Raw genomic sequence first — 20,906 nt, forward strand, 5'->3', positions numbered from 1 at the left:
CTGCTCTGCATCCTTTCTGTGCCTGCATGAGCATGTCTTAAAGCAAGGACTTAAAAAACTATGACCATGGGCCACGTGACTGTCCTGGGGGTGGGGTACACATGGAGGGCCTTCAAGACCCCCTGCTTGGAGGCTTTTCGAACCTGGTGTAGGTATGTCCAGCCAATCACACTAGCTTCCTGGGGAGAGGGAAGGTCAGTAGGCCTCCTGGACCGCCCCATCTTGGAGATTAGGTGTTTTAACCCAAACGGGTGCCTGTACCTGGGAGGCCCAGGTGCCAAAGGTGCTGGGAGAAGCCCTTCATGCCACCTGGGGGTGTACACTCACAGTTTGAGGGTCTTGATTTATAGTGGGATGATGAGATTGCACAAGTGGCAGTAGATGACCTGTGGCTTTTATGCCCAGGTTAGAAATTAGATCTGAGGGACTTTCATTGATAAATCCATGAAATGTGTATGTATATAGAGGACTGACACCAAAGTGGTTTGGAGGGGAGAACAAGAGTGAAAGAAGTGTGTCTGATAGCAGAATCTGTGTGGACAACGTAGGCTCACCCCTGTGGAACTGCAATCTCTGCTGGCTCACCCAAGAACTATGGGTGGGGTCAGGCCTTGCTGGGGAGCTAAAGTGGTGCCCCAGCTGGGTTAGGGTTCCCATTGGTGAGAATGAGAGTAGGATTGAGGGCAGCAGGCATGGCTACAGACTGCACCGGGGTGGGTGTGCACTTGGACGGTGGAGCAACAGATTGGGCTTGACTCCAGCCTGCACTGGTACTCATGAGAGCCAGGCCGGGTGTAGAACAGGCCAGACTATGTCTTGGCTCTCTCGGAACTACATTAAAGCTGTGTCTGGGCGTGGTCCAGGTATCGCTGGGCTGCAACAACGTGGTCAGTTGAGCAAGGCCACTGTTCTTATCAGGACAGGAGGTACACAAAATCAGCCTAGGCCAATAACCCACTAATGTGTGTCATAGCTGCCACTGGGAGGAGGTTCGATGGAGGAGCTTGGGTAACGCCTTCATTGGGATGCAGTCTCTGCACGTGAGTACAAGAAGCAAGGCAAGGATTAGCCCAGACCATGACAAGTTATAGTACCCGCTGGTACACATGTGGGTCAGGTCTGGGGACAGATCAGACTGGGTCAGCACATAACATCCACTAGCAGATTTGAGAACCAGGGCAGGGGACAGGAGGAGCCAGATCAGGCCACAACACCAGCCAGTTCACATTAGGATACATCAGGCTGGGTTGGGATAGGTGGCAGCACCCACCAACAGGAGCTGGAAAAGGGGGCAGACTATACTAGGCCAGGCTGCGCAATAAGATTGCAGATGCTGAGGTAAGGCAAGTCATGCCAGCCTGGGCCCAGCAGGAACCAGGTACGTGAGTCTCAGGGACAGGGGATCTGACAGGGCTCAGGTAGCTTGGCTCAGGTCCTGGGACCCACCTGTGTGGTGGGGGATGGGTTCCTGAGCCCTGAGGACAGGGGAACCAGTGGGGTATGGGTCGCTTGGCCCAGATCCTGGGGCCTACCTTCTATGTGGGTGTTGGTTTTGTGAACCCCATGGGTGGGGGCTCTGGTGGAACTTTGGTTTCCTGACCCGGGTCCCAGGGCTCACCTACTAAGTGGGTGTCAGATTCATGAGCCCCAGGGGTGAGGGAATCCAGCGGGGCTCAGGTTGCCTGGCCTGAGTCCTGGGGCCTGTGAGGTGGGTGTTGGGTTTATGAGCCCGATAGGTTAGGGATTAGGCGGGGCTTGGGTCTCCTGTCCTGGGCCTTGGAGTCCACCTACTAGGTAGATACCGGGTTCCTGAACCCCAGGGGTGGGTGATCCAGTGATGGTTGGGACACCTGGCCCAGGTGCTTGAACTCGCCTTGCAAGAACATGCCCTAGTTAGTGAAGAGGGTGGAGCAGTGGACCCAGGCCCCATTGTAAAAGGAGAGTGTGGTGGCACATTTGGTGTTGTAGCAGAAGAACAGAACTAACTGGACAACTACCCAAAACAAACAATGACAGCAAAAAATCTCAGTGAATGGAGCCAATGGACATTGGGAGTGTGGCATCATCTTCTGATTGGTGAAGTTGGCAACATTTCAGAACTATCCAGGCCACTTGGACAGAACCCTCGGAGTGTGCACACATTGAGACTCTGAGTTGATTATGAGGTGGCGCTTTCTCATCCCTGGGTACTGGGATGTACGGAAAGTCATGTGTGGTTTCCTCTTTTGTCTCTCCCCTTCCCCCAGGAACAATAAGAAGAAATGGCAAATTTGGAAGCAATAAATTCATCCAATTTTCCCTAAACCTCAATCCTTCCTACCCTGATCAACCAAGTAATCATTATTAAAAAAATATGAACATGGTGAGAGGATAAGGTGATCAAAGCTTTAGGAAAAGAGTAGAGCAATATAACAAAGGAATTTAATTTTGGGCACAAGGTAGGAAACGTGATGAAGAGGCAAACTGATCTAATTGAGATAGATGACCTTGTGGGCCAATGAGTTCTTGGAGATATTCACAGTGCCCTCAATTTTTCTCATCTGTGTGGAAGGGTAAAAGGAATTGGGCTCCTGACACAATAGAGATAAAGATGAATAAGGAGAGAGGGAGAGAGAAAGAGAGAGAGAAAATATGCAAGGGCTGGAGCTGGTGCAATGTGAAGTCAGGAGGCTCTTTTGGGGCTCCCACATAATTGCAGGGGCCCACAGACCGAGGGTCATAAAAAAATGGAGTGCAAGAAACTCCAAATGCAAACAGTGTTTTATTTAGGAGCCTCCCAAGGGTGATTCTTTGTGTCTTCCTATGTACCACATGGAATCTATATGAAAGGTCAAAGATTCCTTTTCCTCTCTCAAAGGAACTGAAATTCATTAACCTGACCATACAAATTTTATACAATTCACGGAGCTATCTTGTATGAAGAGAGATTCTCTTCTCCATGAAGTTGACGTTAATTCCTTTTTTTTCTGCATCTGATTTTAATTAAAATGAAGAAGACAGTAATAATGTACTTTCACCCTCTCCTTGGAGGCAAGAGTCTTATTTTTTCTTTTTCCTTCTTTTTTTTTTCCCCCCGATAGGAATCTATATTTATTTCCTTTCATTGGAAAGACAGGATTATGGAGAGAGAAGGAGAGACTAAGAGAAAGATCTTCCATCTACTGGTTCACTCATCAAGTGGTTGTAATGACCTGAGTGCTGCTGATCTGAAGCCAGCAGCCAGGAGCTTTCTCTGGATGTCCCACTTGGGTGCAGGGGTCCAAGAACTTGAGCCATCCTCTGTTGCTTCCCCAGGCCAGGGAACTGGATCAGAAAAAGAGCAGCCGGGACTTGATTTGCCTCCACATAGGATGTTAGTACTGTAGATGGAAGCCTAACATATTAGGCCATAATGCTGACCCTTATTATTATTATTATTATTTTTGCTAACTACATTCTGAGTTTGATTTTTACACCTTTTCATTGATGTAGTTGAAGCTCTGTAATAGTCTGTCCGTCCTCTCTACTCGTTTACCAACATGTTGCTAAAAACAGTGTCCAGATGACAGAACTGTGGCAACCAACTACTTACCTGTCTAATTGAGAATGTCATGAGCTTTCTTTAGGAAATGGTATGACATTATGAAAATTACCCCAAGACTTATCAACAGTTATGTTTATCTATGCAGGTGTTTTATTTGTAGATCTTTCTGCTGATTTTCCTGAAAATTAGAAGGGACAATGTAAACTGTTTTTTTCACTTTAAACTTTATGAAGGAGTTATGTAAATATCTGGGTTTGCTGCCCTTTCACTTAAAGTTCACAAACTTTGAGAGTCTCATTTGCATTTAGTTAAGAATATGTGACACCAGAGTCCTGCAGCTGCTATAGGCAAAGTGAACTGTAAATTATTTCTGTTGATCACCACAGTATGAGTTAAACTTAAATGCAGTGGCCATTACCTATCTGGCATCTTGCAAAATAATGAAAGTTCTCCTACTTACACATATATGTGGGTACTCTAAAAAGTTAATGGAAAATTGAATTAAATAATTTTTTAAAAGATTTATTATTATTTGAAAGGCAGAGAGAAGGAGAGACAGAGGGAAAGATTTTCCATCCTCTGGTTCACTCCCCAAATGGTCACAACAGCCAGAACTGAGCTGATCTGAAGCCAGGAGTCAGGAGCTTCTTCTGGGCATTCGACATGGATGCAGGGTCCCAAGGTTTTGGGTGGGTGCAGGGTCCCAAGGTTTTGGGTGGGTGCAGGGTCCCAAGGCTTTGGGCCATCCTCTACTGCTTTCTCAGGCCATAAGCAGGGAGTTGGATTTGAAGTGGAGCAGGCAGGACATGAACAAGTACCCATATGCGATGCTGGTGCTTGCTGGTGGAGAATTAGCCTGTTGTGCAACTGCATCAGCCACTAAATGTTTATTTTGGTGCCAAAATTTTGAAGACAATGAAAGACTTTTTTCATAATACACATTTCCATGAATTCTTTGAAGATCCCTTAAAGGATGGATTTTAAAATGTTGGCACAGAAATAGACTTATCTTAATTTCATTTTCCATAATCCTCTTAAAGTTCCCTGGTTTATAGATGAACATTTTTCTTGGGAAAAGATTAAGCTTGTTACTATAATTACATAATTATAACTTTCTCTGTCTGTCTACATACTCACAGGGACAAAGAAGTTTTTGGCATACAATTCCATAGGATTTATGAATCCTACCCTTCAAAAAACATCTGCTCTGGGAGAAATGGTGTTAATAGTCAAAAGAAGTACCCAAATGGGGTAAGAGGCAGGAGATACTGGGTTAGGTAACACAGTAATTAAGAAAAAGAGAAAACTTTTCTAGATTCATTCAGGGTTCAGGTCATTCTATTCAAGGCTGACAGTGGGGTGAAACAGGATATAGAGCTAGAAGGCCTTGAATGAAATACGTACTCTCTGCCCATTCTCCAGTGCCCTAATTAACTGCATAACTCTACGCAAGTCATGAAATCTTCTCTGACCCTTGGTTTTTTCCCACCTGGTTAAATGAATATTGACTTTCTTCCTGTGGTTATTATAGCAATTAAGGGAGAAATACTTTGGAAGACACTGCCTTCAATTTCCTTAGAAGCACACAGTTTGAAAACTTGAGCAACTTGCCATTCCCTGGACTTCACCTTCAGATTGGTTGCCTTTTTTGTTTTTTTAAATATTTATTTTGCAGGGAGCTATAGATATTTTCTATTTGATAGTTCAATCCTCCAAATGCTTACAATAGCTGAAGCTGAGCCAGATCTCTCCCACATTGTGGCAGGGAACAAGTGCTTGGGCCACCACCTGCTGCCTTCCAGGGTCTGCATTAATAGGAAATTGGAATTGGGTGCAGGACCGGGACTAGAAGCCAGGAGAGTGCCTGGGGAATGAAGGCATCCCACGCTCCTTAATTTTTGCTCTTTCTCTTTCTCTCACACATCCTTTTCCTTAGGTCTGGGCTCCACTTGCCACCTCCCCCAAAAGCCTCCAGGAACTGCCTCAAGCCTTCCATCTCCCTGTTTTTTAGTCAAGACATTTCTTACTCACGAAATGGTTTCATTTTCCCCTCACTTACTGATTTCTTATTGCCTTTCACCCCACAGCACAATAAAAGCCTTGCCTTGTTCCCCGCACGCATGTTCTAACAGTTCCTGGCATGTCGTCGGGAGAGCTGCGGCCAGGAGCCAAGACGGCAGAGGCCGTCCTGGGTTGGAGGCCCAGCTTCTCAACTGCTTGGCTAGTGACGTTAGGAGAGCTGTCTAACTTCTCTCTGCTTCACCTCGTCCGTGGAGATCCTGATACGGTGTACTTCTTGGACATTTAATATATGTAAAGGTTCTAGAACAGCGCCTGCTACCTACTCTGAAGAGCTGTTTTCTACACGTTACCGAGTGTTAAACAGAAGGGTCAACCACCAAGAGCTTACAGGCCCCTCTCCGTGTGTCAGACACGCCCGGCTGCCTCAGGTCTGACAGTAAAACCACATGTTCTTTTGGTAAAAGTCGTTGCTTCGCTCCACTGCGCTGTGTCTCCGGCCTGGCTCTCAGCTAATCCAAGAGGGCGGTGCGGTTCCTATTTCTGACACGGTTCCCAGTCACCTACAGGTGGCACTGCTCGGGGTTCTCCCAGCCGGGGAGCCCCGACGGGGCGGCTCTCCTGGGCCCAGACCCAGTTCTCCTCAGGAGAGTTGGACCTGCTGACGCGGTTCTGACCCACGGAGGCCTCCAGACTCCCAATCCCAGCAGGGCGGGGCCTCGCCGGGGCGGAGCGGGGCGGGGCCCCGGCGTGGTGAGCGAGGCAGGGCGGAGCCTGAGGGGGCGTGGCGGGACGGGGGCGGAGCCTGCGCCGGGTGTCGGGCCTGGGGCTCCCGCACCTCCGTCAGATCTCGCGCTGTCCCCGGTTCGCCACAGCTGGCGCTCTCACGTGAGGTAAGGGCGTCGGGGGAGCGGCCGCGGCTGCTCCGGGACCGTGGTGGCACTTGGCGGGGAAGGGTAAGGACCGGGAGGTGGCCTCCGAACGCTTGTAGACTGACCATCGTAGACCAGGGGTAATTTTTGTCGCCTCCGCGCCGCGGGGAGAGGAGGCTCCCCATTGCCAGGTGAGACACCTGCGCCCTTCGAGGCGCCACCTTCCCGGCCGCTGCTGCGACGCCGACTGCTCGAGAGGAGCACCCGCCCCCTTCTCCCTCAGGTCCCCCGCGGCAAGTTCGGCGTTGGGTTCGCCATCCTGGGGGCGCGGCGCGGTGGATTCCTCGGCTCTGCCCCAGCGCGCAGTCTTGATAGAAAAGTTGGCAGAATCCACTTTGTTCACAGTCATCAGGTCACAGCCCCCTCTCCCCGCTCCGGGAGGGTGAGGGGTGGGGAAATCGTGTTTGGATCTTGGAAATGGGGGCTCGGCCAATATTTGGGGAAAAACTAGGCTGTCGAGCTGGGGGTGTGTATTTTTCTTCAGATCTTAACTTTGCCCTTGGTTTTTTGTTTTTTTTTTTTTTTGTCATGACATGTTGCTTGTTCACAAACAAGCACATCTGTAGCCCTTCTTTGGAAACTGAAATTGTGGCAAAGCATTTAAAAATGTATTTATTTGAAAGAGTTATGGAGATAGAAGGGGAGGAGGGAGAGAGAGAGTTCTTCCATCTGCTGGCTCACTCTCCTGAAGGCTGCAATGGTTGACGCTGGGCCAGACCAAAGCTGGGAGCTTTCGTCTGGCCTCCCAGGTGGGCTTAGGGGCCCAAACACTTGGGCCATGTCCTGCTGCCTTTCGGAAGGAGTTGGATTGAAAGTGGAGCAGCCAGGACTCCAATTGCAGCTCATAGGGAATCCCCAACACCGTATTAGAGGTTCCCAACACCATATTACAGGTTCCTGAAACTGGCATATTTGTTTAGAAGTGTTGCTCTCAGTGCTAACCTGGAAGAGCAGTGTAGTGGATGGCTAAGTCTCTGTGGGTTTGAAAGCTGCCCAAACAGTTATAGATTTTGTGCATATGCCCTGTGTTTTTCCAGTGAGTGTCCATCTTCCTCATAGGAAATTATGATGGTTTACTCTCTTGCAGATGATTGCTGGGGAGAAAGGAAGAGAAAAAAATGCTGAAAAACAAAACCCAACAAACCGCTGGTCTCCCACATATATTTTGCCATTTAGCAAAGTAGTTTGTGAGATTTTTAGTTTGTTGTTTGGCAAATATCACTTGTAATATGGAATACCATAACATATATATGGAGAAAAGAGAAACATGGATGGTTTTCACATTATGCATTTGAAAATATTTTTTAGCTTAGTTACATTCTCAGTGTTTATGAAAGCGATTTTCCCCCATACTACATGTGATCAGTATATTATTCCTCTTGCCACTCCAGGATGCATACTGTAGTGCGTGGTGTTAATGAGCTTGGTTCTTTCCGCAATGGTGTGTGTGTGTTTTGGTGTGTGGAGCTGTGTCAGGAGGGTAAGTTGCTATAAACACATGCAAATCAGCACTGTCCTCTAGTTGATAATACCTTTGCTTCACATAGGCCTATAAATGCGACTTGTCACATTTTCCCCCAAATAGAAAGAATGCAGATTATTCACGTATGGTCTTGGGTGTTTGAATCTGTTTCCCTACTTCACTCTGTGTTAAGGCAGTTGTGTTTTTCTGAACAGCTGGCAGTGTTTTATCATCCACGGCAAAGCTCCGAGCCCTTGCTCCCTCGAGGTGACGCTTAACAAGAAGGTTGGAGGGGTGTGGTCAGTGGCTGGCCCACTTTTAGGCTTGGGCTCTGATGACTGGCTTCCTTGCTTTTCTTCAGGCTGTGCCTCCAGCCACACCCCTGCCTGCAGGTTCCTCCTGGTGGACCAGGTGGGTGCTCTCCTTCCTGCTCCTGTGCGTCCAGCTCTTTGGCTTCCATCCCTCTGCTCCCCACATTTCTTCTCCTAGAAGCCCCAGATGAGCAGGGATGTTGATCCTCAGCCTGGAGTGGGGCTCCTCATGTTTGCTGCATTGGTGCCTGCAGATGACAGTGTCACTTGTTTCAGAAGGCTCACTGTGCTCTCGTCTTTTTGAATCTGCAGTAGACAGAGTGCACTAACTGAAGTTGAGCCTAGGGAAGTGGCCTTATATGGAGTAAGGTTATAAATTGAGCATTTGAGTTTGTTAGAAAGGAGTAAAACAGGCCATGGGAAATTGTAAAATTATCCTATACCAAGTGATTATACCATGAAAATAGCTTTTTATATTTATTTTTAAAATATTTACTGGGGCTGGTGGTGTGTATTGAAGGTTGAGCTGCCACCTGTCGCTGGCATCCCATATTGGAGACTTGGTTACTCTGCTTCTGATGCAGCTCCCTGTCAGTGTGCCTGAGAAAGCGGGGAGAGATGGGTGAAAGGGCTCAAGTGCTTGTATCATCCTCTGCTGTCCTCTCAGGCGCATTAGAATGGAGGTGGATCAGAAGTGAAGCAGCTGTAAGACGAACCTGAGCCCATTTGAGATGTTGCCATTGCAGGTGGCAGCCCAAGCTGCCAGCCCCTGTGAGAATAGTTTTCTTGAAACAGTTGAACAAAGGGGAGGGCCTAGTAGTTTCTTCCAGCTCCCTATTTGTTCCACCTGGGCTTGTCTTTTTGTTTCTGCTCTGCTCCATCCAAACCTTCCTTAGATTGGATTATCAGTATTGACTTCCCTATCATATTTGTCTGCTCAGAGCTCAGATGACCATAGTTACTGTGGCCTAGCTGTGGAAAATTACCTTTTGTTTTGGTTAGAGGAAGCAAGGATAAAATTTTTAAAGATTCAGTTATTTTTAGGGGTACAAAGAAAAAGCAAAGGAGTGTAAAAAAATATGTGGAGAGTTAGTTGATGTGTTATTCTTTGGTGTTAAAGCAAGTTAGCCTTTTCCTTCCCAGAAATACTAGTTGAAATTCTTTGATATATATTGTTGATAGTTGATACTTGTTCAGATTTTCAGTTTGAAACATTATCTGTTAACTTCCCATTGTGGAAGGTGATAAGCTAGCTATCTTTTTCTCTCCAGCCCTCTAATACAAACACAGCTTCTGTATTTTCCTGTCCTTGCAGTAGTTACAGCGTATCGATTAATAGGTTAAGAAAAACACGTAAGCCAAGTACATGTTTTCATTTTCTTTGCAGTTAATAATGGCTTTGTTCATTTTACATACGTTGTTGATTCAGTCTGCAACTCTTGGTCAGTTTTTGAAATATTCGTTCATATGTATCAGGTCTTCTGTCAATTTCTTTTTCTTCAAGAGGCTCTTCCTAAGCCTTCTAGATTGCTATTTCCTGTACTGGTTGTCTTCTACATAAGAACTCAGGGTCCTTGTCAGCATCTTTCTCCTGTATTGCATCATTCCTGGCACTTGTAATTCCCTCTGTTTTGATTGAGCATATTAAGGAGTTTCTGGAAAATGGGCATGAAAGATCTCTTGTTTTGAGACCAGTCATGCCTGAAAATATTGATCTTTCTCTTTCAGATGATTGATTGCTGAGTGTAGAGTTCTAGATGGATACTTTGAAGGCCTTCTAGCTTCTGATGAGGCTGTTGAGATATTCAAAACTGTTCAGATCCTGAAATTTTCCTTGTGTCCTGTGTGTACTAACCTGTTGGCTCCTCTCTTAAAGTTTGTGAGATTTTATTCACTGTATCCATAATCCTGAAGCTTCATGATGCTGTACCTTGCTGGGGATCAGTTCTTATCCATTAGGCTTAGCCACCTGCTTTGTGTAGTAGAGCTGGAAGTCTTGGCAGGTAGTGTATAGATGTTTACCTCTCTCCTCCAGGATATTATTTAGTGAATTAATTGAACTAAGCTACAGAGCCATTAGAGGGTATGGGACAGGGAAGGAAATACTAGGGTTTTGTTTTGTTTTATTTTTGCCTGGGTAGAGAAGTGGTAGCCATGTAACTGCTCAGAGTAGCTGAAGTTTATCTAGGAGATCTAACTTTTAAAAAGCCTTTATTTTTAGCTCATACCTCTCCTCACAGAGCCCAATTGTCTTTAATTCTTTAGCTTTTTGGAGATTTCTGTGGTGTAAATTGAATTGTGTTTTGATTTCCTAGATGTTTTTGCCATTGTCTTTCCTGTCATTCGTTCTCTCCAGCCTTGCTTATTTATACCTTCATGAAAAATATTTGTTTACTGTTATTTTATTGGATTTTCAGTGGAAATAAAAAGTAGACATTTTTGTTCACTTTGTCATTGATGTTTAGAATAGGTTTCTTTAAAATTATGTATGTGTTTGCTAGAGAGAGAGAGAAAGAGATTGAATGTCTCTCATATGTGGGTTTACTTCCTAAACACCCATAAATTCTGAGGCTGGCCAGGTTGAACCTGGAAGCCAGTAACTCAGTCTCGGTCTGTCACTTAGGAGGAGTCAGGGACCCAAGTACTTGAACCATTGACTACCGCCTCCTGGGATATATGTTAGCAGCACTCAGGAGCCAGGCCAGGACTAAAACCCAGGCACTCTGACATGGGATGCATGCTTCTTCAGCTAAATTCTTAACCACTAGGCCAAATGTTGACTCCACAGAGATGGATTTCTTAATCAACCTCCTTCCAGAGACCAATATTGTTTGGTTATGGCAGTGTATAGTCATTCTGCCTGTCTTTACCCACAGTAAACATTTTGCAGTCAGCCCGGGCTTATCCTTACATGGAACCTCATGTTCTTTCTTATACCACTCTCCACATCATGTTTAGCTGGTCACGGTTATTGTGGGAAGCAGACCCTATCTGTAACCCTGACTTGCTTTAGGTGTGTAGCTCGCCCCTTGTGCAGTCAGCTCTTTTTGCTATTTCTTGTGGTTACTGCATCCAGAAAGACTCATTTTGTCTTGTTAATCTCAGAAAGCCTTACCTTTCAGGAAAACTGGGCCAAATATGATTGGTGCCGTTTTTGCCTTGGTGAAGTTTATCATTATTTCCTCCTGGGGGATGCTTTACCATGTGCTGCCTTCCCAGCAGCAACACCCCCTTCCCGTTTTCGAGCTTGTGCCCTTCTTGGAATGTGTAGCAAGTTCCTGTTTTGGGCTGGACCAAGCAGAGGTGACTGGTTCACTCTGCTTCTCACTGGTGATCACAACTTTCCCAGTCCTGTTTTCCCAGTTGAGTCATTCCTCAGGCTTCTTTAATGCAACCTGACCTTCTAGTATTTTCTCCCAGCAACTTTACTACACCAGCATGCTTTGTAGTTGCACAGAGAGACATGATAAGAGTCAGCTTCCACTGAAGTTAAAGAGTATTGTTCCTGAAGTGTCTTACCTGCAGCAAAAGCAAAGCTTTGTTCTCTCATGATAGTGGCTGTGTGCTGGAAGTGTGGAAAATCCCTGGGCTGGTCATTGCTACCGTGGAGGAGGTGCAGTAGTGACTATCTCACAAGGTAGTAGGGAAGGAGAAGTACTTAGAAAGGCTTAATCAGCATGTGCTGCTGCTAGGTACTACTCGGTACACAACCCGGGCTGGTTTGGGAGCCCCTGCTGAGTTCATTCCTCCTAGTGTTTCTTCATGCTTCTTGCCTTTCTCAAAAAGGGCCTTTGAATTATTTCTATTTTATTGAAGTTTTAGATATTCATTTTTATTTATTTGGTTTGTATGAATTTTTTTTTTTTTAAGGTGAGGAAATCACAGGTATACTTGGGCCATGTTTTCTGGTAGACTGGGTCGGGGGCAGGTGGGAGAGAGGGAAGTCTTTCTCCCTTACATCCTATGTTTGCGGAAAGATAGAGAACATCCTTTCCTGTTTGCCAGTATTATTTTGAACGTGAGTATGGAAGTGACTATGTGATATTACCTCCAGAACCCAGATGAGGGGGAGTACATCTTGGGGAAGGTATCATTTGGTAGGGAAATGGGATTTCATAGGGTGGGAAGATGTGGCTTCCAGTTCCTGACCCTGAGCTTGCTACCTAGCTGTCCTATTTCATTCACCCCTCAGAGATTTCTGACCGTTAATCTTTTTAAAAAATCTAATCTTAATTAAAGTTTTAATTTTGAATTTTATCGTTCAATTCTATATAGTCTGGGATTCCCCTCCCCCGATTCCTACCCCCCCAACTGATTTTTTCCATATTGTCACAACAGTACATTCTTTCATAAGGAGTTACAGTTCTGGGCCCGGCGGCGTGGCCTAGCGGCTAAAGTCCTCACCTTGAACACCGCGGGATCACAGATGGGTGCCAGTTCTAATCCCAGCAGCCCCACTTCCCAACTAGCTCCCTGCTTGTGGCCTGGGAAAGCAGTTGAGGACGGCCCAAAGCCTTGGGACCCTGCACCCACGTGGGAGACCTGGAAGAGGTTCCTGGTTTCCGGCTTCGGATTGGCTCAGCACCGGCCGTTGTGCTCACTTGAGGAGTGAATCATTGGATGGAAGATCTTCCTCTCTGTCTCTCCTCCTCTCTGTTTGTCTGACTTTGTAATAAAAATAAATAAATCTTAAAAAAAAAAAGAGTTACAGTTCTGTCAGTCTGCTATTTAAGGGTTCCCCAACATTGCTGGTACAGAGAATGTCAGACTGTCCATCATCCCATTGCAAGATAGTGCTTTTTAAGGTCCTCACAAGGTGGTCCATCCATGACTGTTACCTACTTCCAAGCATTCTGACTGTTAATCTTAAGGGTTGCTGAAGGATGTAGATTCCTCGCATCTTCTGTACATACTTCCTGATGGTTAGTCCTTGCTTATCCTGGGTTTGAAAATCTGTCCCTGTCTCATCCAGTGGGTCCATCTCATGAGCCAAAGAATTTCCACTCAGTGCCAGTGGCTGTGTCTCTGGCCTGGTCTACATTCCTCTTAGGAGTTCTTGGATTGTTTTTGACTTTTGGAGAGGTATTTGAGCTTTTCACTTGGTTCTTAGGCATAGGTAGACTTGGCTTTGTGCGCAGCTAGGTGTGGTCCTTTCCTTTGCACTGGCATCAACATCAGTGGTATCTCAACATGTAATGTGTGCGTTGAGGGTAGGCCATATACCCATGAGGTCTGGTCCCTGAGATCAGAGATGCTGATGTGTCTGAGGCAAGCAGAATACGAGAGCATGAGCTACTTGTCTAGACCCAAAGCTACTGGCGCAGGACCTAGGAACCATGGCATGCCAGCTTGAGGTCCCCAGGCCTACTTCCAGCCTGGCGCCTGCCTGTGTGTACTGGCAGGTGTGGGGACTTGAGCTATTTTTTTTTCTTATTTGAAAGAGAGAGATACAGAGACAGAGGCAAACACAGAAAGATCTCCTACTCGCTGGTTCAGTGCCCAAATGTGTGAAAAAGCTAAGGCTAGGCCAGGCTGACAGAAGCTGGGGACTTACCCAGGTTTCGCACATGGATGAAAGGGCTAACTAGCTGAACCATTACCCACTGCTTCAGAGCTGTGCATCAGCAGGAAGCTGGAGGTGCAAGCAGAGCTAGGAAGTAAACTCAGGTGCAAGTATTCCGAATGGTTTCTTAACTGCTGTGCCAGACACCCACATGTGATATGGTAGTTTTTTTTTCAAGGTTTATTTAATTTATTTGAAAGACAAAGTTAGAGAGAGAGATAATTTTCCACCCATTAGTTCACTCCCTAAATGGTCATAACACTTAGGGTGGTGTTAGATCAAAGCTGAGAGCCAGGAACGTCTTTCACATCTGCCACATGGGTGCAGGGGCCTAAGAACTCGGGCCATCTTCTGTTGCTTTCCTAGGTACATTAGCAGTGAACTGGATTAAACCAACACCAATATGGGATGCTGGCATTATAAGCAGCAACTTTGCTGGCTTGCCACAGTGCTAACCCCAAGTGTGTGTGTGTGTTTAACCTAAGTTGTTATTAATATTTTTTGGCTTTCCAACCAGAAAGTGAAGTTTCCCAAATAAGTAAATACTTGATTGATGAACTGAATGAATTTTGGACACTTTGCAGTTAAGAAAACAGATAATTTTGATACTAGATAATTTTGGACACTTTAGTAAGGAAAGAATGTATTTGGTCATGATTATTCAAATTTTATCTAGCAATCACTAATGACTTGATTAAACTTTCACTTCACTTCGGCTATACAAACAATGCAGAGCATTCAGTTAAGTCTTTCGAAGTTTATAATTTCTCATATTACTTAGAAATATTCCTCATTGAAACCATTCTGGGAAGGACAGCCATATTATTGCGGTGGTCATTTTGCATCCATGTAGCTCTTCTTGGTGTAGTGTTGCATTTGTCTTGGTTTTTAAAGCCAACAAGAGTGGCTTTTGAATAAGGCAGAGAAAAGTAACTTGTCTGATGAGTGCTACATTTCTAAAGGAGGAAGACTTTTATTTGGATCTTAGTAATATATGCATCTTTTGTAACTGTATTTCATTTATTTAACAAGTTTAAAACTTTTAAAATGCTTAGTTGCAGACTATCAAAGAGACTCATGTTAAATTGTTCTATTCTGTATGAAATGTCTGTGTAAAATTCTGTAAAATATCTTATTCCCTTTGGTTTTCGGTTTTGCAAAAATTCTAGCCTGATTTAGTAGGAAGAACATTTATCTTTTTTCTTTTAATCCTGCATGGGATTCCAGCAATATTTTTTCTGTTTCTGCTGCTGCCTTGGGGCCTCGTATGCCTTCATATATTCCTCAGTACTGTTTCAACCACAAGGTTTGGAATCTCCACATGGTTGCTTCAAAAATGAAACTGTGGCTTTTTTTTCTCCTACAAAGGTATGATTTCAAGGTTCACTTATCTGCCAAGATGATTTAAATATGCAGTCAAGTTTGTTTCACCATTAGTGTTATTTTGTTTCATAGAAGGCAGTTGGTTTCTGTTTTCTGCTTTGGGTGATAAAAATACTTGATCATGGACCTGGCTCCATTGGCTAATCCTCCTCCAAGGAAAGCCTTGGATCCCCACCCGCATGGGAGACCTAGAGGAGGTTCCTGGCTCCTGGCTTTGAATCAGCTCAGCTTCAGCCATTGTGGCCACTTGAGGAATGACCTAGTGGGTGGATCCTTCTCTGTCTCTTCTCTCTGTAAATACATCTTTTACAAAACATACTGTATCATCTAACCATGCAGAGAAGCAAATACTATTTAACTGGGTTATGAGTGCTAAAAGATATGCAAATTTAGGTACACATTTTTTCACATTTATTTTAATGCATGTCACTTTCTTTGTCATGTATGAGAGTACTTCAAAAGTCCCTGGGAGGGGCAGGCATTTGGCCCCGTTGTTAAGATGATGCTTGGAACGCTTGTATCTTATATTGCTGTGACTGGTTCAAGTCCTGGCTTCTTCACTTTTGATCCAGTTGCCTGCTAATGTGCACCCTGTGGGGCAGTAGGTGATGGCTTTAGTGCTTGGTCACTGCCACCACATGGGAAACATGGCTGGCATTCTGGGATTCTGGCTGTTGTAGGTGTTTGGGAACCAAATCAGTTAATGGGAAGATCTGTGTCTGTGTCTGTGCCTTCCAAGTAAAATCAAAACTTAAAAAAGAGGTTGAATAAGTGGAGTTAATAAATTTATTCTGGTGCAAACATGTTTGAAATGTATGCATAGATTTTTCATAATACTAAATTTTAATGAATGTTTTGAAGATCCCTTATTTGCATGGATTTCTAAAGTACTTGCACCAAACTGATGTCTTAATTACATTTTCCTTGAACTTTTGAAGACACTGAAGTTAAACCAGTGAGAGAAGCATTGATGAGAGTTCTCAGGTTGTATATTGGACTCGGAGGTCTTGACACATCATTTATTTCCCTTAGATTGAGGGATCTAAAAGCTGTCTATGTTCCTTGGATTCACTATCATCTAAAAATGAAGTTGCCGTTGTTTGTTGTTTTATATATTCATTATTAAAAATGTAAGCAATACTGAAACTTTCAAAGGAGAAATGAAAATGACCCCAACCCTGGGAAGAGTCTTGGTAAGCTTTCTCCGTCATCTGTCTCAGCGTTTAATTTCAAAAGTCTTTAGTTTATTTCTAGAAAATAATTAACCCAAGGAGCATTATGTGCAACCATTTATGTGAATTGAAATTTTGTAAGCTTTATTTATATACATGCAATTACTTTATGACGTTGTAACTAGCTCATGCTTAATGCTCTTTGAGTAACATTATTTCATGTTTGTATAGGTATTTTCTTGTAGAAGTGATTATCAATTTTAGTAACTAGCTGATAGTATGTCAAGGTACTATCTAGTGATATTTTGAGCCACTGACAATTGAGATTTGGATTGGTCCCTGCATTTCCTTTTTTGGTTGTTAGTAGTGTTGTAATACTTCCCCCTCCCTGCCTTTTGAGGATTTTTTCTGTGGGAAAATAGTTCTTAAAATACCATTCTGGCTTAAGGATTATTAACTTTTAATCAGTGTCAGAATGACATAAATAATTATTTTAAAGGCTCACTAGCAATAAAAAGCCATTTATTAGTGTCTGTTATCTTTTTTTTTTCTTTTAACTTTTAGATCAGTTCTATCTATCTTTTGTAAGTGATGGTAGAAGGTTTGGCTAGTCATATAACAAGTTATATATAGGTCAAATAATAAAGTTGAAAGAACCTGTCAAGTGCATTTACAAGTCTATGTTCCTGTTGGTAAAGGCCATAGCCTCATTTCATTTTATTGGGTGTCTGGTAGGAAAAGCTTCCCAGTATCAGTAACAATGTAAAGAGGTTGCTTTTATGGCAACTGAAACTATATTTGACTTCCCTACCTGGTGTGGGGTTTATGAACCTTCCTGTGAGCTGGGAAGGCATTGGGAAACTTAAACCCTCCTGCCCACTTCCCCATTCCTTGACTGTATAATGAAGTAGGTGCAGTAAGGTGTGTAGGACAACCAGTAAAATTAAAGATTTTTGCATCAGTGTAGTTTCTTGGTATAGAAGTAAAACAGACTGAATTCCTGTTAAGATTGTTTCCTAGATATCTTTCTGGATTTTGTGTTTTGATGTTGAAAGCCTCAGTTACATCCTCAGTCAGCTATTAGCTACACTTATGTTCCCATGTTTCAGGTGTTCCATCTATAAAACAAAGCATAGTGACTTGTCATTAACAGTCCACTTCAGAAAGACTGATGGCCTCATGCTTGTAAAGGACTTTGAGCTTTGCTGAGAGTGTTTTGCGTACCTTCATGAATAATGAGATGGCTTGTTCTACTGGATAAAGGGCCTCTCTATTAAGCCCGCTTTACAGATGAGATAAGTGAGCCTCATGGAGGATAAGGACTTGCCAAGAATCAGAGGGTAAATTTAATGTAGTGTCTATGGAATCTTTCCTAGACTTTGAGGAATAAATGGGATTTAATATAAATTATGCTTGAGTGTATTGTCGGGAAAATAAACATACTATTTGAAGCAGATATAACATTTTTGGGGGCTAGACTACTTTGTAAGGGGGATGCATGTTTGACAAATGTTTTAACGTTCTTAAGGAATATTAAATAAGGGAAGCTAAGGATAAACTGTGATTTTTGATTTTTTTAAACTTTTTAAAAATATGAATTTATTTTTATTGGAAGGGCAGATATACAGAGAGGAAAATCTTCCATCCAGGGTTCACTTCCCAAGCGGCCGCAACGGCTGGAGCTGAGCCAATCCAAAGCCAGGAGCCAGGAACCAGGAGCTCTTCCAGGTCTCCCATGCAGGTGCAGGATCCCAAGGCTTTGGGCCGTCCTCGACTGCTTTCCCAGGACACAGGCAGGGAGCTGGATGGGAAGTAGGGCTGCTGGGATTAGAACCAGCAACCATGTGGGATCCTGGAATATTCAAGGTGAGGACTTTAGCCGTTAAGCTATAGTGCCTGGCCCATGATTTTTCTTTTTTAGAGGTTTATTTATTTCAAAGGTGGAGTGACAGAGATGCAGAGGCAGAGAGAGAGAAAGAGAGAGAGAGAGAGAGAGAGAGAGAGAGAGAGAGAGAGAGAGAACAAATAGACAGAGATCAAGAGTGAAATCTTCCATCCAGTAGTTCACTCCTCAAATGGTCACAATGGCCAAACTGAAGGCAGGGACCAGGAGCTTCATGTGTGTTTCTTCCCCTGTGGGTTTAGGAACCCAAGCACTTGGGCCATCCTCTGCTGCTTTCCCAGGCACATGAGCAGAGAGCTGGATTAGAAGTGGAATGGCTGGGCTAGAACTTGTGCCCATATGGGATGCCAGTGCTGCAGGCCGTGGTTTTACTTGCTCTGTTGCAGTGCTGGTTCCTAAACTGTGATTTTTAAAGTGAGAACGGAAAAAGTTCACACAAAGACAACTCAATATATATTGAATCAGTTGGAGACTGAGAGAAATATTTTCAAAAATCAGGACTTGAGATAGGACAAAGATCAGACACAGCTGGACATTTCTTGGGATGTGATTGAGCTAGACTATTATTATGACTTAAAACATGACATAGAAGAGGAAGTACACAGTAAATTTCAAGTTCACTGTCAATATGAGTCTTTTGGTCTACTGAAAGGAAGACTGTTTATCTCACTGTATGCAAAATGGCAGGGAAGTGGTAGAGAATACATTTGGGTAAAATGAGTCCATTTGTGCATGCAGATGTACATTCCAGTTTTTTGCTGAAGGAAGTTTCAGATATTATTGTAAACTCTTTTTTTTCATTCAGATACATTTAATTGATAGTACTAGGTGCCAGTCAGTGATTTAAATACTGGAAATGTAGAGGATAGCTGAAATATTGTAAACTCTTAACTAAAAACATTCACTCAGTATTTGACACAGCACAAAAATGCTGACTTGTTCTTAGTTATTATCACAAAACATTCAGAAACACCACCTTACTTGTTTTCATGGTGTTTCAGCATCCGAAGTAGTTTAGTTTTCATCATAATGAACTTAGAGATGGCACGTAACTATATTAGTGGCATGAAAGACTGAGTAAAATACTCCCAACCAACCCTTCAGTCTAGAAAGCTAAAAGAAAAGACATGTGGACATATGCACCGCTTTTTCACTGTGCCAAACTGAATAGTGCAACAGAAACTGTTCATTTAGACCTCCTTTAGTCACCCAGGAATGCACCTGCCAGATGTTTACTGGGCATTTGTGATACACCAGGTTCCATTGTTCAGGCAATTGTTCAGACAGTCCTATGAGGTAGAATTATCTCTAGCATTTTACAGGCAAAGATCATGAAATTCTGTAAGAGTTATTAAGTGTTGGGCCAGGAGTCTAGAACAGGGAAGCGTCCCAAGCTCTCCTTGGTGAGCTCTCATAAGCTCTTCTCACTAATATCTTCTGGAAAACAGAGTTGGACAAGCTAGAAGGAAACATAAATGTCTGTTGCAAGCACAACTGAAGGCATCAGTTCCTCTGGTATCATCCTAAACTCCTCCAGATCATAAAATATTTTCATTGCAGTACCATTGAAATTTTCTGTGAGCCTTATATGTCATTTAGAACTTTCCAGTAACTGCATTGAAAAAGAAAAAAATAGGTGAAATTATCTTAATAATACATTTTATGCAACTCAATATATAAGAACAATATAATTTTACCATCTTATCATATAACATTATTAGTGAGATGTTAGAAACAACTCAGGACCAATACCATACATTATCTTTTCAACACAGTGATAGTGTGGAATGTAATTCTACCAAACAATAGTTTTTTTTTTTTAAATAACAAAATTCATTTTATTTTTTATGATGTTTACATAGTTTAGAGGGATGCATGTCCATGTGGACCACCAATTAGCATAGGAAGGATCAAGAAATGGGGGAAGTGGATGAGACAACTGCTTCCAATCTCCTTTCTTCTGGTATCTGGGGAAAGTGGAGAGAGAAGGGGTGAAGGCCACTCCCAGCAACCCAACTGCATCAATCCCCAGCAACGGAGGAAGGTTACCCTATGTCATCCCAGGTTCCCTGAAGTGGAGCATGTTCCAAGGATGAGGATATTGCTTAAATGGTTTTGATAGTTCTGAGATGCTGTTGATTTTGTTGCTCCAAGGTTGAGGAAATCCTTCCAAGGTCCATTGGCTGACATGGGTCCACCATAGTGTCTCGATTCTCCCAGATAATTGTCCAAGAGAGCTGTCCAATTTGTTCTGCCCGCCATGGCACTAGATGTCCTCTGCAGGCCTCAATGAACTGGTTGTCATGTTTCCCATGAGCTTCTGGGCATGCTGTCCACTGCACAGGCCTCAGCAACTGTGGAGATTCAGTTCTGACACATGCACTCCATGGTCACACCACAAATCCTGTGATTTTTCACTATGGCTGGAGTTCAGAGTCCAGTAATCCAATTGAGAGGGGAGAGTCCCCACAGAAACCTCACCAGAGGTGACCCCAACTTGATTCCTATGTGTGTTAGCCAGTGTGGGGTCCTGCTCAGTCCCTCATCCACATCAACCTACACACACACTGGTGGTTGCAGTCACTTGGTCAATTCTGTCCCCAGCCCCATCTCATATGCAAAGCAATGGATACTGCAG

General features: G+C 43.8%; 1 protein-coding gene across 2 annotated transcripts in view; it reads left to right on the top strand.

The window, feature by feature from the left end:
* Nucleotides 1-6,341: 6,341 nt before the first annotated feature.
* TEC (tec protein tyrosine kinase) overlaps nucleotides 6,342-20,906 on the top strand; it is a 105,597-nt gene continuing 91,032 nt past the window's right edge. Inside the window, exon 1 of one of the 2 annotated variants that reach the window (XM_004579115.2) lies at nucleotides 6,342-6,435. The gene's annotated coding sequence lies outside the window, so the exon portion shown is untranslated. Of the gene's footprint in view, nucleotides 6,436-6,464; nucleotides 6,555-20,906 lie in introns of those variants that run through there. The other variant, XM_058670133.1, reaches the window with a different exon arrangement.

This window comes from Ochotona princeps, chromosome 11, assembly GCF_030435755.1.
Source record: "Ochotona princeps isolate mOchPri1 chromosome 11, mOchPri1.hap1, whole genome shotgun sequence".
Taxonomy (NCBI): domain Eukaryota; kingdom Metazoa; phylum Chordata; class Mammalia; order Lagomorpha; family Ochotonidae; genus Ochotona; species Ochotona princeps.